The sequence below is a fragment of the Mycteria americana genome, chromosome 1 (genome assembly GCF_035582795.1).
Source record: "Mycteria americana isolate JAX WOST 10 ecotype Jacksonville Zoo and Gardens chromosome 1, USCA_MyAme_1.0, whole genome shotgun sequence".
NCBI lineage: Eukaryota > Metazoa > Chordata > Aves > Ciconiiformes > Ciconiidae > Mycteria > Mycteria americana.
This window is the reverse complement of record NC_134365.1, coordinates 192,130,103-192,144,547: the sequence shown is the minus strand read 5'-3', so window position 1 is coordinate 192,144,547 and position 14,445 is coordinate 192,130,103.

The following is a 14,445-nucleotide window of genomic DNA, read 5'->3' as shown; positions in this document are numbered from 1 at the left end:
TGCTCTGAGTCCTTGAAGGTCTGTACTTGCCTGTGCTAGCTGGTGCCGTCCTCTGCTGAACCTCCAGCACACCATTCGTATAGAGGCCCTCTTTCATACATGGTCTTCTCCCTTCGACTGGGTTACATTTGCTCTTGACAGTGGGTCTCAGAGATTTTATTACATATGCCTGCCTAAATGGCCACAGTTCTTACTTTCAGATGGATAACTTGCACTCATCATCTGTGTTTTTGTCATTTCTGGCTTAGTCCTGCAGCACATCCTTCACATGGGGCTACATTGCAATTTAATTGGAAGCAGGTTGTGGGGCAGAAGGCAATCACACACCTGGTATGTGCATCTCTGCTCTGGGACCCAGGTCGGCTACTTTTGAGTGGCCTGACTGATTTGAGTATGATGGTTTGGGCCTAGGAAGCCCAGAGCCTCCAGGGAAGACCCTTCCTAAGACGAATATTTGGTGATGCATCTCTCAGAGATGCAGGCATTAGAAGTGCTGATGACTGGATTATGTTCCCTTCAATATAACAGAGAAGGTATAGCCAGCAAGATACTCCCAAAAAGCTTCCTAGGCTTCATAAATCCCTTCCTGCAGTCTGACACCATCTGTATTTATTGACTTTTAGGACATGCTACAAGACCCATGTGTTGGAGCAGCTATTTGAGGAGCCTTAAGAGGACTGGTTGATGAATGGAGCTCCAGTGTTTATTTACTTCAGTTTGGTACAGGCAGTGAGTCAATTATATTGCATTTTGGTTTTGCAGTTGTAAGTTGGCAGAGTGCTTAGAGCCTATGTAGGAATATATTTTATTTATTTTAAATATCTGAAAAAATTTGAATAAATAAAATGATGCAGTTGGTGCAAGATTTATGATGTCCTGAATTTTCCATGATTTTAAGTGGTTGGGTTTGTACATGACGTGTTAGTCAAGTATGCAGTCCATTACCAGTCTTGTCTGGATTTTGAAACAAAAGGTCTTTTGTTGTGGTGAATCATAGGGAAAGCTTTGCAGGTCCTATTTTTATGATGACACTTACAAGCAAGAATCCTCACAAAGTCCCATCACCCTTCCTGCAGAGGAAGGGTTAGGATTCATATAGCAGATACACTGCTATCTGTGAGCCCCAGAAAGCCCAACACTGAAAAAAAAAAATTGCTGAATAACTTCACAGTTTTTGCCATCATTTTCTGCATAAGGTATCCAAAGCATCTGCGTCATTTAGCAACGACCAGACAGAACCATAAAGTCTCTCAACACCAGTTACGTGCCCCATTAATTTTCCAATCAGATTAATTAACAACAAACTGATTGCCTCCCAAGTCAAGCTCAGAACTGACAACTCTCTTTGTCATGGTAATGTTGACAGTAGATTTATGAAAAATACTCTTATTTAATAAAATAAATTGAATGGGTACTAGAAGACGTCATTTATGGATGCTGTACAGTCCCATGAATGTTAACACCTTCAAAGCAGATACTCACTTTAGCCAAATCCTCGCTTAAGTGTCCCAATAAAATATATCCTGAAGTCACTGGGAGCCTTTCCGCTGGCTTCAGTGGACATTGGAGTAGCCTCTAAAAAGCTTTCAAGGCTCAACAGATGAGCTTTTAGAGGCTTTTCTACTGTTAGGACAAGCTTTCCTTAAAATAAATTTTGATGTCAGGAGGGCTCCCTAACACATTACCAACAGGGCCATGAAATGTTTGGCTGATCACAAATCCTTCCACACCAAACAGAAACCTTCTAATACACTGGAAAGCCACCGCTAGGTCTAGGAAATTCTTATGTAAAGCAATTTAAGGTAAATATGGAAATTAATAGATTAGAAAATAAATGTGTTGGGTGAGTTACTAACCGAAGTAATCCAGGCCTCCTTACCCATGTGCCACCGTATGCTCCACGTTCTTCCTTAAGCTTATCCTAATGTGTTTTCCTTAAGGCTCTTTTCCACTTCCTTAGTTCATGAAATAAAGTAACTTTAGCTCGTCTCAGTGCTAACAGATGTTGTGAGGAATTATTTTCAAGTCACTCGTATCCTGTATCTCTCCGTATCTTTTAGCTCGACTGCAGCAAATTTTAGGAGTTTTTGTCCAGAAAAAAAAAAAGAAAGACATTTACACCACACCCTCGCTATCATTAAATAAACCCAGCATCAAGTTAAATCACTGCAGTCAAAGTATTTTTATACATTTTAGAAGTCTTCTCGCATCCCCAGTTCTCCCTTGAGCTGGCAGAGATCCAGTTTGGGACACAGCTGTACACTAAAGTGTACAGCTCCGATTTGGAAAATCAGAGGGGGTGAAAACTCAGGGCAGAGAAAGGCTATTGCATTCACCAGTCCCTGCCTTACAGACTTAATAACAAACCTGAAGTTTCAGGAGCAGAGCAAGAGGCTCTAGCGGATGCTGATTAATTATTATTATTCTTCACTGCTTTTCAGTGGTATCCCTGCCCAAACACAGCCTTCCCAGAAGAGAAATTGCAGTCTTAGTTCAATGAAGACGAGAGGAAGGAACACATAATGGAGAAGTTTTAAAAGTGCACTTCCAGTGAATTCAGGTGAGCATCCAAAATTGTGGCTATCTACCTGAAGCCAACATGACAACAGCAATACTAAGGAGCTTCCTTGGGGGTTACGGACCCAAAGTTCAATGAAGGTGGTGGAAAAAAATCACATGTACTTCAACAGGCTGCTGTTTACACCCCTGCTAGTTCAGAAAGTGCTGGAAGATACTTTCTGGGAACGCTTCCTTTGAAGTTTCTAATGCCATTTTTTTAAATCCCAGAGATATAAATAGAACCCATGCATCATGAAACTCTCAATTTCTCCTTTGCGAACTCATCTACAGGGATTACGAAGTGGCCTGAGCAGCCATGTGTGACAGACATGCTTCAGCAGGCTGGCCCCGGAGCCAGGACTTGGCCAGGACACAGCACCATTGCCACCAGGCCGCTAACATCAGGCTTCTCTGGGATGGAAACCAGGGTGGGAAGGAGTAGGCACTATCGTGAACACTGCTGTGCCCCGGGGCTGAGGCTGCAGTTCCAGGCATTGGGGATCATGCACAGGTCCCTCTGTTTTGACGTAGCTTTTCTGTCTTAATGGCCTTGAGATAACAGAGCTGGGATTTTGCCTCAAAGACCCACAGTCTTCAGTGCAAAGGTCTCAAATTCAGTCTTTATGGTCACCAGGGAGGGACAAAACCACTCCATTTCTTGCTTATAAAGTTGTCTGTGCTGTGTTAAATTTACAAAGGCACACATGACGCCGCAATCACAGAAATGCTTAATGGAAAATGAGTTTACTTAACTATTTTTATTGTTTGTTCTTGATTTGGGAGTAATTCCATACGGTGGCTGGCACTCTTACATCTCATTATTTTCAGAGGAAGCCTGCACTGAAATAGGACTGGGTACAGGTCATACTTTCCTCTGGTTTAGACTCCCCACAATTCCGCCGACGTGAACAGCAGGACTGAAGCAGATTCCTGTCAGGGCAGAATTTGGCCCACTGATGTCAGCCATTTGAATACACATACAATATGCTGTAAAACCAAGTATTTATGAAGATTGGGCCGTGAATGTGAAGAGACAGGGCTGAATCATATTCTCATCGTGAATGAGTGATGACACCCTTTTATCCAAACAAAAGAACTAATGTCTACTGGAAGGATAGCCTGGGGCAGTATTGCTTTAGGAGAACAAAGGCACTTGGTTTGCTGTAGCATATGCAGTAAGAGTGCCGACAGATCAAGCAAAAAACACAGCTTAGCTAAAGAAGGACATTTAGATCTGCCCTGTGGATGGGACCGGGGGTCTGGCATTTACAGATTACACATTGGTTACTGAAATAGAAACCAGTGACAAAAGTTTGATAACAATAGCAAGGGGCGGGGGGGGGGGGAAGGAACATGAAATGCGCAGTTCTCACATGTGGTCACTGATGCAGAAACATGGTTCACGCTTGACTTAAAGGCCCACAAGATAAGCAGGGAAGCAGTATCTGGTCCGGTGGCTGAGTGGGGAAGAGGGAGGCTTTAGTGCTGCAAGACTTTACATTTCGTTTTACATGATGATGTCTTCAGCAGCACTTCAGCTGAAGAAAGATACAGCAGGAATGAGCAGCCTTCAGGGCAGTCTTTAGTTCAGAAGGAAATTACTCAAAAAAAGAAAAAAATTGTTATTTACATGTCTGTGAGCACCAAGTAGTCAGGGTATTTCCTGAGAAACTCTTTCCCTCAGGTGAAACAGAGTGGCCTACGCCCCCCAGGCTGCACCCCGGTTCCCCTGGTCCCTCCATCTCCTGTCTCTCTGCTTCAGCTCCAGCAGCCCCTGCGAGAGGACCAGCGGGAACAGGGCAGGCAGCTCTCCTGGGCGAGGGCCTCATCCTTCTAGCCGTGAAGGACGTCTTGTTTCTCTGGGTGCTGAGGAGCATCACAATATCACATCGCTCTGAGCATCACAATATCACATCGCTCTGAGGACGTTTCGGTGCCCACCTCCACACCCACATGGGAATGCCACCAGCTCCAGGGCATGAGTCCTGACCCCAGGGCCTGCCTCCACTTTGCCAAGGAGAGTTTTCTGAAGATGCAGGCAAGAGCTGAGCATTTTGGGGCCAAGACAGGCCATTTCTTTTGATGGAAAATTGTGTGGGGTCCTGCAACGCTGACCAGTCTGGCAGGCTGTTGGGCTTGCAAGCTGTCCCCAGCCATTTTGTGCCCGGCCGTGTGACTGCACACTTGTTTCTCATGAGCACTTGTTTGTGGGATGAGGGCCCCTGAACACACGCCCCAGGCATGCAGCATTCTTATGATTTATATGTGCATTTTATACCACGTATGGGATACATATATGTAATGTAGCCATGGCCCTGCCCTCCCCAGATGACAACATCGCAGTGCAAACATCACGGCATCACTGATGCCAAAACACAAACATCATAAAACAATCATCACGGTATTGGGGCCATAAACATCACAACATCAACCCAGGCCCTAACAAGCGTAATTCATTCCTTTAGGCAGCGCTCCAGGAAAAATGACAAAAAAAAAAAAAAAAAAAAAAAAAAAAAGAGAGAGAGAAAAGGCAAGGGTGAGTGGGTGGCACATGCAGGTTGGGAGTGTGGGCACCTAAACATCCCCTGTCCCCCGGGGTCCCCAGGAGGTATCTGCACTTTATTAAAACTGGCTCTTCTCATCCCAGATTCATGCATCTCAAATCGGGATAAACTCCTGTAACCACATTAGTCAATCCAGACAGATTCGTCCATTACTTAATGCATTACTCAGATTTCAGTAACAGAAGGTATGTGATCTACAGTCAAGTTCTGTTATGCTTGGATGAAAATAACAACACTAAAAAAAGCTCTTGGTAACTGCACCTGTGAGACAAGATTCACTGATTTGGGGAATGATGGCTAAATGTTTTCTAGCAAGTAATTAAAAAAACATGTGTCTCCATTTACATTAACAGCTTTGTTCTGATGATCATGTCGAAGGCCTAATTGACTAGCAACAAGCTATCTCTGTCAACAGAAAGTAAAGGGACTTTTTCCTCATCACTGTTTCAGCAACTAGGTCTGGTCCTGTGTAGTTATTCCTACAGTAGCAGGACAACATAGAGAATCGGTGGCTGTTCGTTAGGAAACCAAAACAGTCAGGGGAAAAGAAACAGATTGCCACAGTTAAAGCAAGGAAATCATGCCCACTATATCATGGTCAGATTTGTTACTCTAGAGTTAAAAAAAATAAAAAAGAAAGAAGAAAAGAAAATCTGTAGCAGCGTGTTTTGATTTAATCTCAAACTTACCTATAAGATTTTCTGTGGGCAGGAGCTTAATTTGTTTTTTTGCCAAGAAACATCTCCCAAAGGTTGCAAGTGATTTGGAAACAAAGAAAATGCGTTTTAAAAGGTAACAAACCTCCACCGCTCCTCACCCACTCTTGGTTTGACACCCATTTGGGGCATTAGTGAATCCCTTGAGTCGTCCTCCATGGTTCTTGGCAGCGTGCTTGCTGGCTGCTCTCTGTGGCCGCTTTGGCTGGAGGTATCCCCGCTGGAGGATAAGGAACTGCTGCTTTGCTGTTGCAACTGAGGAAGGCTCCCTGACCTCTCATGCCACGTCACCAAGGACAGAGCTGGATTCAGGATGACAAATGTTGTTTTTCCAGTGCTGCCATCCCAGTTCCTGTCCCTGGCTTCCCACTCCATCTTCCTCCTCTCCAACCCATCGGGGCGGCAGCCCCAAGGTGCTCTGTGCAGGTGAAGGGAACGAGATGCCTTTGGGGACTGGGGTAAGGACTTCAGGGGACTCCTGCAGGGCAGGAGGAGCTTCCCAGCACCTTGGCCCACCGGTGCAGTGCTCCTCTCCTCCAGGAGGCTGCTTGGAGAGAATCTGAAAAAAGCTAAATCAGAGCTAGAGGTCCGCTGAATCCCACCAGTACTAACATGCCTGGAGATCCCTTCTACTCCTCTGCACCAGCTTGGTACCTCCTCTGCTAACCCTACCTGATCTAGCCTGTTCTGGTCCACTTGTGGAGACCAAATGTTTTGCTTGCCCCAGGCTCAAGACAGCCCTTGGTTGGTCCACATTATGGATGTTCAGTATGGAGCAGATCAAAAAGCACATGGATTAAATCGGAGAAGATGATCAACACTGATAGCGAGAAGTGACCTTAAGGTCATCGTTAAGCTTACACCAAATAAATACCCACACTGTGACCCCCAAGCACAACAAAAGCTAGGAGATCCGCTGGAGCTTAGCTCCATCATTCACCATGGCTATCGCCCTCTCTGCAGCACGTTTGCCGGCATCAGGCAGAGGAACTCAGCACAACCATACCCTGTGGTCCTGGCTGCTGACCTCTGCCCAGTACTGCCCATGAGCAGGGGGCTTCACCAAACCCTGCATGCAACCCACTGAAATTTGTTCTTGGGGTGACACATGCCACTCAAGACCCAGTGAAGGGGACCATTCAAGACTGACTGTAAATGTCAGTGTAGACATACCAGGAGAGTGTTTGGGAGGAAAGCCAGGAGGTGAGTTTGTGGGACTTTGTATCTGCAGTCTTGTCGATGTGTGTGTTGAAATCTCCCAGGATGACAAGTCAGGGTATTTCATCACCATTGTCAACAAGGTATCAGTGAACTCCTTTATGAACCCTTTAGTCTGTAGAGGTCTGTAAATGAGCATAAAACTCTGTGTTAGCTTTGGCTCAGGTTTCTATTGTCAGATGAATGAATTCAAACCTTATTCTCAGCCTCCGTTAGAGCTGCCAAATCCCACCCAGAGGAACTATCTGGGGCAGCAAACTGCTTTATCAAACCTCTGTGCCCCTGCACTTAGCTGAACTACTTGCCAAGTGCTGTGGAAGATCTCCTTGCTTTGCAGAAAAGACCATGCGCATCCAGGGAGGTTCACAAACAGTACAGATGCTTTCTGATCCTGTTCACCAAGTGACAGGCAGACTCCCACCCTGGGGAACAGTATATTCACTCATCAAGGGCTATCAAGCGCTCCCATGACTGTAATAAAATTGCATGGGTTAGGGCTTCAGCAGCTCACCTGCAGGAACCTGAAAGTATTGGATTTTTCCTCCAGTGTGCATCTGGCCACATGTTTTCTGACTGGTTGGTTTCTTCCTTACTTTGCTCTGAAGTCTGGCCACAGCTAAAGACTCAGTGCTCAAGTGGGTAGCAAGGGTGCCGAGGTGGCACAGAAATTGGTCTCTCTTTTTTTTTTTTTTTTTTTTTTTCCCCACATCTCCTGAGGTAGCAGAAGTCACTCCAAATGTAACTTAAAACTCCATTGCCAGCTAGGAGAAACTGCTGTTCCCTGTAGCTGTGACAGAAATCCTCTCAGAAGGACTCAAACCATTTGAGGGCAGTTTTCTGAGACCCATTCAGCCTGTATTGCCATCTTCCCTAGGCCTGCCCAAGGATGGTTTGGGTCCTACCCAGGTGGGCTCCTAGATAACGAAGCCAACAGCAAGAACGTGAGTGCCAGCAGTATCCACAGCTCCGCAGGTAATCAGACAACCAGAGGCACCCCTGGCTAAATGAGCAAGACAGCAACCATGCTGCTAAGCAAAGGAAAGCCCCCTTTTTGCATGCTTATAACGCATGGGTTATATGTAAAAATACCCGCTAGTCAGCAGCAGTGTGTTGCTCACGTGTGTGGGCAATACGAGGACAAGTTTATTTCCAAGTCCCTTTCTCTTCTTAGTCCCTCGCCTTTGATTTTATGTGGGTTATCCAAGGATGAAGGTTATCTGAGGACTTATTTTCAGCAACAGATATTTTTAAAGGACTGGAGGTTATCTGAGGTTTAGCTTGAAAATAAGAGTACTTTGGAGAGTTTGCAGCCCCGCCTAGTATCGTTTAGTTGAAGATATGCCCACACGCACAACTAGTCAATTCACTCTGGTAATTTAGCAGCGTTGTTGAATTCCTCACTGATGCAATGGTTTCACTTGCTAACTTTTATAAATAACACTTTCTAAAAATCTCTGTTTACCCAGGACATCCTGGCTAACAGTGTTTTGGCACAGGTTACTCGTTCCTTCATCATTTTGTAGCAAGACCTCAGCAAAGCAATCCACACAGACATGAAGCTGTTAGCCCTTACAAAACTCCAGCTCAAAACACTGAGTAAAATCTTCCTCAGTAGCACTCATTATCAAACCACATTAAGCCCCTTCTTCACCTTCGACTCTGCCCTCCCAAAAGATTCAAGTTCACAGTTTCAGGTTCTGTCTTCGAGGTTCTGACCCAGCGGTCACAGACTGTGACTTCTAAAAGTTCACCTAAAGCTGTAAGAAGAAGGGTGGTTGACAAGTGCACTCCTGACATATTAAAACTACCTTCAACAGGGCAAAACCCCATCTGGGCTCAGAGGCTTCCTTACAGGCAGATCCCAAAGTGTGCAACAGACTCCCCAAAAGACTAATGGGCTTGATAAGTCTCATTACCAGCAGCTCTGTAAGCGAGTACAAACTTGTTTGTCTCCTTTTTGCTAATAAAAACCCAAAGCAATGTTGATGAAAGAAAACAGGAACTGGAAAAACTGTGACCCCCTCTGAGAAACTGTCACCATGCCCGCTGTTCCCGTCCCCAGGGACAGGAGGAAGGAGCTGCATGGGACAGGGGCAGTCACCTTGTCCAACACCAGCTGGATGGGGCTGGGACACCTCGGTGGTGAGAGCGAGCTGTGCCCAGGCAGGTTTTACACCAGTGGGGTGTAAAACCCCAGTCCCAGGACATGGGGTGAGCTGGAAGGAGCTTCTCCTGCAAGGCTTCAGGCAGCCTCCAAAACCATAAAACCAGCCACAAACCAGGACCCTGTGGCCCATTACCTCCACATAAGCAAACATCGGCAACTTGCCCTTTCTACCAAAACCCATGTTTGCTTTTGTTTTAATTGAGCTGCTGAAGAGAGGACACCGATGTGGCTAGAAATAACATATTCAGAGGTCAAGAATTCAATCTGTTGTAGAGAGGCCTACTGCTGGTGCTCTTGGCAGGGCTCGCGTGGGGCTGCCGTCAGCCAGTCCCCAGGAAGCACTCTCGCTCATGGAGCGAGAGCGGTGCAAGTGGCCAACATTCAGGCTTGGCTGCTGAACCAGAAAAAGGTTTTCAAAACTTCAGCTCGGATCAACCTAAATCATTTTCCTGAGGCACAAAGGGATGGGGTGAAACTGAAAAGTGTCCTTCACTTCTGTTTCACATCTAACTGTTTCATTTTCAGTCACTGGAATGAAAAGTAGAGGGAACAAAAGGCCAGGCAGGTCCTATCCCTTCCCGTAGCCCAGCGGTCAAAGAGTGCAGGATATGTGTAATCCAAATTAACTTATTTTTCCCCTTCTTCTGAAGGGATTTGAATCCCCATTTCCCCCATCCATTTCACAAGAGTGTCTCAGAAAGCTTTCTCAGGGCATTCTGGGCATGACTCATCAGTCAAAGCCAGCTGGTCCCCAGGAGAGACCAATATAGTCTCTCTCCAGGGTATGTGATGGTGAATAGGCTCATTGGGGCTGGAGATATGGGTTCAGCGCCACTCAGACAGAACTGCAAACCATACTTGGCTGCCTCACACTTTCGGCACATGCCCTATTGACTTTTTGATTGAGTGAGGGTGTTAGGACATCACCACAAGTTTCAGGAGTGCCCCCTTGCACACACAGATCTTCAAGCCCATGGATTCGTGATTCACCCAAGAATGACTGCAATCACATGAATGGAGTGTCTTGTTTCATCTTGCTTTTTTTAAAACTTCAACTACAACTGGAGGGATGGACAGTCCATCCCAAAGCCCAGGCTTTGGCCCAGTGCTCCACATGCCTGAAATCTCATGACCATGTTTGGTATAAGGCTGATTGAAGCCTAGAAAGACTGTGAGAAGTTAAGCCTCGCTGTAGCCCAGCTCCACAGGGTACTGAGCGGCATCATCTAATCAGGAATAGCATTTTCAGGTCGTTGTGTATGATGCTGGGGTTGAGCAAACCTTTGCATTACTCTCCAAAGGAGAGAGATAAGAGCACTGGGAAGAAAAAAGCCTAAGAAGCAGTCTTTCTAAAAGCAAAAGGAAAAAAATCAACAAAGATAGTAAAGCATCCTACTGAAGGCACCAGGATAGGAAAGGGCAACATCTGCATTTTTCTTTAGCCCACAACAAGATGAGTGCAAAAGGAGACTTCGACACGTGCTGTGAGGGAATTGTTCAGCATCAAGAGAGGGCAGAGAAATAGCCAGATTTCCCTTCGGAAAGGATGCCATGGAGCCGAGTTCAATGTTCAACATCCCCGCGCCCTGGGCAACAATCAGAAGCCCTTAACCTTAACGTTCATAGAGGCACAGAAATGGCTTGCCTACGTGGCAAAAACGGATCGGGCTCCAGGGGATTCCCTGTCCCTCTGAGCAGGTTGTGCCCATCTGTGTTGTTACTGATAGCAATCATTATCTCGTCCAAGAGAAAACGGGCAGTGTTCGCAAAGAAAAGGCAGAACAACAGCAGGGTTTGCCAAGCCAAAGAGGGCCCCCCGACAAGTTGATGGTTATTTTTCAACAAGGGCTTATTTTTACTAAAAGGTGGTAAAATGTGTGTCATTGTGAAGTGTCACACATGTACATCACTTATAAACATTGGCATCCATGTGGCATATGACCTTTGTTCCTGTGGCAGTTTTGTTCAAGAGAAATATATGTATCACTAACTCAGTATGTTTTCTTAGAGTGTAATGCTTATATTAGCATAACAGTGTCTTACAGCATCACTACAGCTAAGCTTGTGTCAGCATTTCCATTACAACTAACCCTCTTCAGGACTGTTTGGATGAAGCAGGATGTGTAAAGGACTGTTCAGGGGCTGAGTTTCAGTCTTAATTTTGAAAGCATTTGTTTTTGTTAAATCGGAACATGTCCAGGCTTCTTGGCCTCACATTTGATCAATCATGACTTAAATCCTATTCTGGGCAGCGGTGGTTTTTGTGGATGGGATTATAGCTATCTTTTCATAACCAGGAAAAAAATCTTGCCAAATAACATGATTTTAGCATGAGATTTGCAGTACGCATTGCTATTCCTAAAGACCGAACTCCTGGCTTTTGTGAACTTCTGAGAAACTCCTATTTAACTTTTGTTTATTTGTTTGTTGCTGTGTTAAAAAAAAAGCCATTTCTGAGAGAAGCCAGAACACATGAACTTTAAAGATTCTCATACCTCAAGTCAAATAGAAGAACTGCCAAAAGTGTTCATTTTAACTAATATTTTCAGCCTATAACTTTTCATGTTTATAGGCTGAATATATATATTCAGCTTATATATATATTATAAGATACAGATATATAAATATTATATTATATATATTCAGGGTTACATATAAATAAATATATTTAACTAATATTTTCAGCCTTATAACCTTCAAAAGTTATAGGCCCATGGCAACATTCGTGACATTCAACAAAATAAACTGACAGTGTTAACAGTGTACTTAACAAGCAGAAAACTCAGAAAACCCTCCAGTCCAACCCACATAACAACTGTAATTTAATCAGGGATTCTGGCTTGCAATATGATTACAAGTTATGGAAAGGACAGAAGTTACGTCCATGGCAGGCCAGGGGTTTTGCTGGGTTTGAGTACTAGGCACATATTTAACAAAGAGGCAGTCCAGTATCGGGAGTGTTTATGGACAGACAGCTCAGACAACTAGAAGTCACTGGAGGATAAGAGAGTGGTTGTGATTATGTAGAGGAGTCGCAGATACGTATCAGAAAAGAAATTTCCACATAAATCAAACAGTTCTGACTCAATCTATCACAACTAGAGAGCTTTTGCAACATGAGGTTTTACATAATTTGGGGAATATTTTTCAATGTAAAGCTCTAAAGGCAAAAAGAATGGAGACAACAGTAAAATTCACATATAATCACTACTGATGGCGTCTGACGAGCCTAAATGTTTCTCTAATACGGGGTATTGTGCTGGTAAGGGATAGATGTAGCATGTATGAAGAGCTGCTTTACTCTAAGAAAGCCTTCATCTGACATTAGAGAGGAATTCATGCATCTTTAATAGTATATCAAATGACAGCCTCAAATATCCTTTAAAACAGAGGAGAGACATATTGGGAGATACCCATAGGTGTCATTTCTCCCCTGCTTGTGGATGTTCCTTTGGGGTAGGGGAATAAATGAACTGTTTTTCTTTTAGAAAGAGAAGGGGGAGAGAGAGACGTTATTTGCAAGTGAATGGGAAAAAAACCCCTTGACTGCAATTAGCAGATCTAGAGGAGTAGTCATAAAACCTACATTATGTTCATAACACTTGTCACTGCAAAGATACACAGCTCTCCTGACAGACCACAAGAGGTTTGTTGTGCTGGACATTAAAATAATGTCGTGGACCAAGGAGGGCGTGGGCACAACCAGCCCTCAGCAAAAGCACCTGTCCCCTACCAAGGACCTGCAAAGAGAGGAGAAAGCAGGCTCTCCTTTCCCCCAGCGGCTTTCTCCTACGCAGGCCAGGGCACCAACACGAAAGGATGGGCAAGCTCTGATCCCTCAGTTCTGGAGAAAAAGGTACTTGCTATCTCCATACCAGAAGGGGATTCAGAGGTGCGGAGCTAGAGGTGCCGAACATGTCACTCCGAGCCAGGTGCCGGAGCTGGGAGGCGGCTGGAAATGCTCACAAGCACCCCGTTTGCCCCCTGTTCCCTCTTCCCTTTTTCCAGCCTCGGCACATGGGTCTTTCTGGGCTGGTTGTCAGAGGTGCCTGTGGATTGAAGGGGCAGGCTAAGCACCTGACTTCCGCAGTCTGGATTGCCCAGCTGGGGCAGCGCAGCTCCTGAGCTCTATGCCAAAAAGCGGGTCTGGCTCTCGCCCTGCTCCCTTGCAGGGAAAGGGAACACATGGCTTCAAAATAAAGGGCTTGGGAAGCACAGATTGATTCTCGGCACCCAGTCATGTCTGTAGCACCTTTGCAACCGGCTCCTTCCCCTTTAACAACAACGTTTCTTGAAAAAACCCCGTTCTTTTCCCTCCTCGGTTGCTTTATGGCTGTGAATCCTCCTCTAAACTGAAAATAATGCACATCGCAGTCTTCTTGGTTGCAGTGGCTTCGACATGCCAAGCATTCTCATGCACATTAATAAAGCAAAAACTGAGACCTGGCACAGCTCTTTCTTAGTTCACTTTGTGCTTTTAATACTTCTTCTGCGGATGCAAGCCTTACTGTCAGGGCTATTCTTTATTAGATGGAAAGAAGCTCTTCTATTCTTATAATGGGTTTCATTGAAAAGCAAAGCCACTTCTCTGCATTTATTTAAGTGCAGAGCTAGAATAGAGACCAGCATGATGAATTTTAAACAGAGTTCACATCTGGTCCAGAAACCACAATCAATTTATTGCTGTATCTGAAACATTTTCAGCATCTGTCATATAATGTATTTTCACACATTTCTAACAAGACATTTTCTTGGACGTAACATAGACAGGTATATCTGTCAGTTCAATTTCACGCAAACGAAACAGAAGAATTTTTGGCATGGTTTATTATACTGTCTTTGGAGCAGTGTAACTATCATGTGAAAAGGGTATTATTTAAGGATGCCAGAAGCTCAGCAATTTCTTCCAAAACGTGGAACTACTGACTATACAGCAGATTTTATTTTTTTTAAATCTATACCTTCCTTTTTTCTATTTTGATAGAATCCATTATCCAATGTATTTGAGAGAGAGGTGCATACCTCGATATTATAAAACCTATCTTAGCCCATTCTGGGAACTCTCGCGTTTTATGTTAAAGTGGAATCTTCCACTCATGATGGCCATTTAATCACAACTTTATTCAAAGTTTTATTAAAAATTAAATGGCAGTACAAATCGTATTAAAATCCTTAAGAGCTTCACGTTTTCACCCAAACCTCTCATGGGCTTTCCCACACA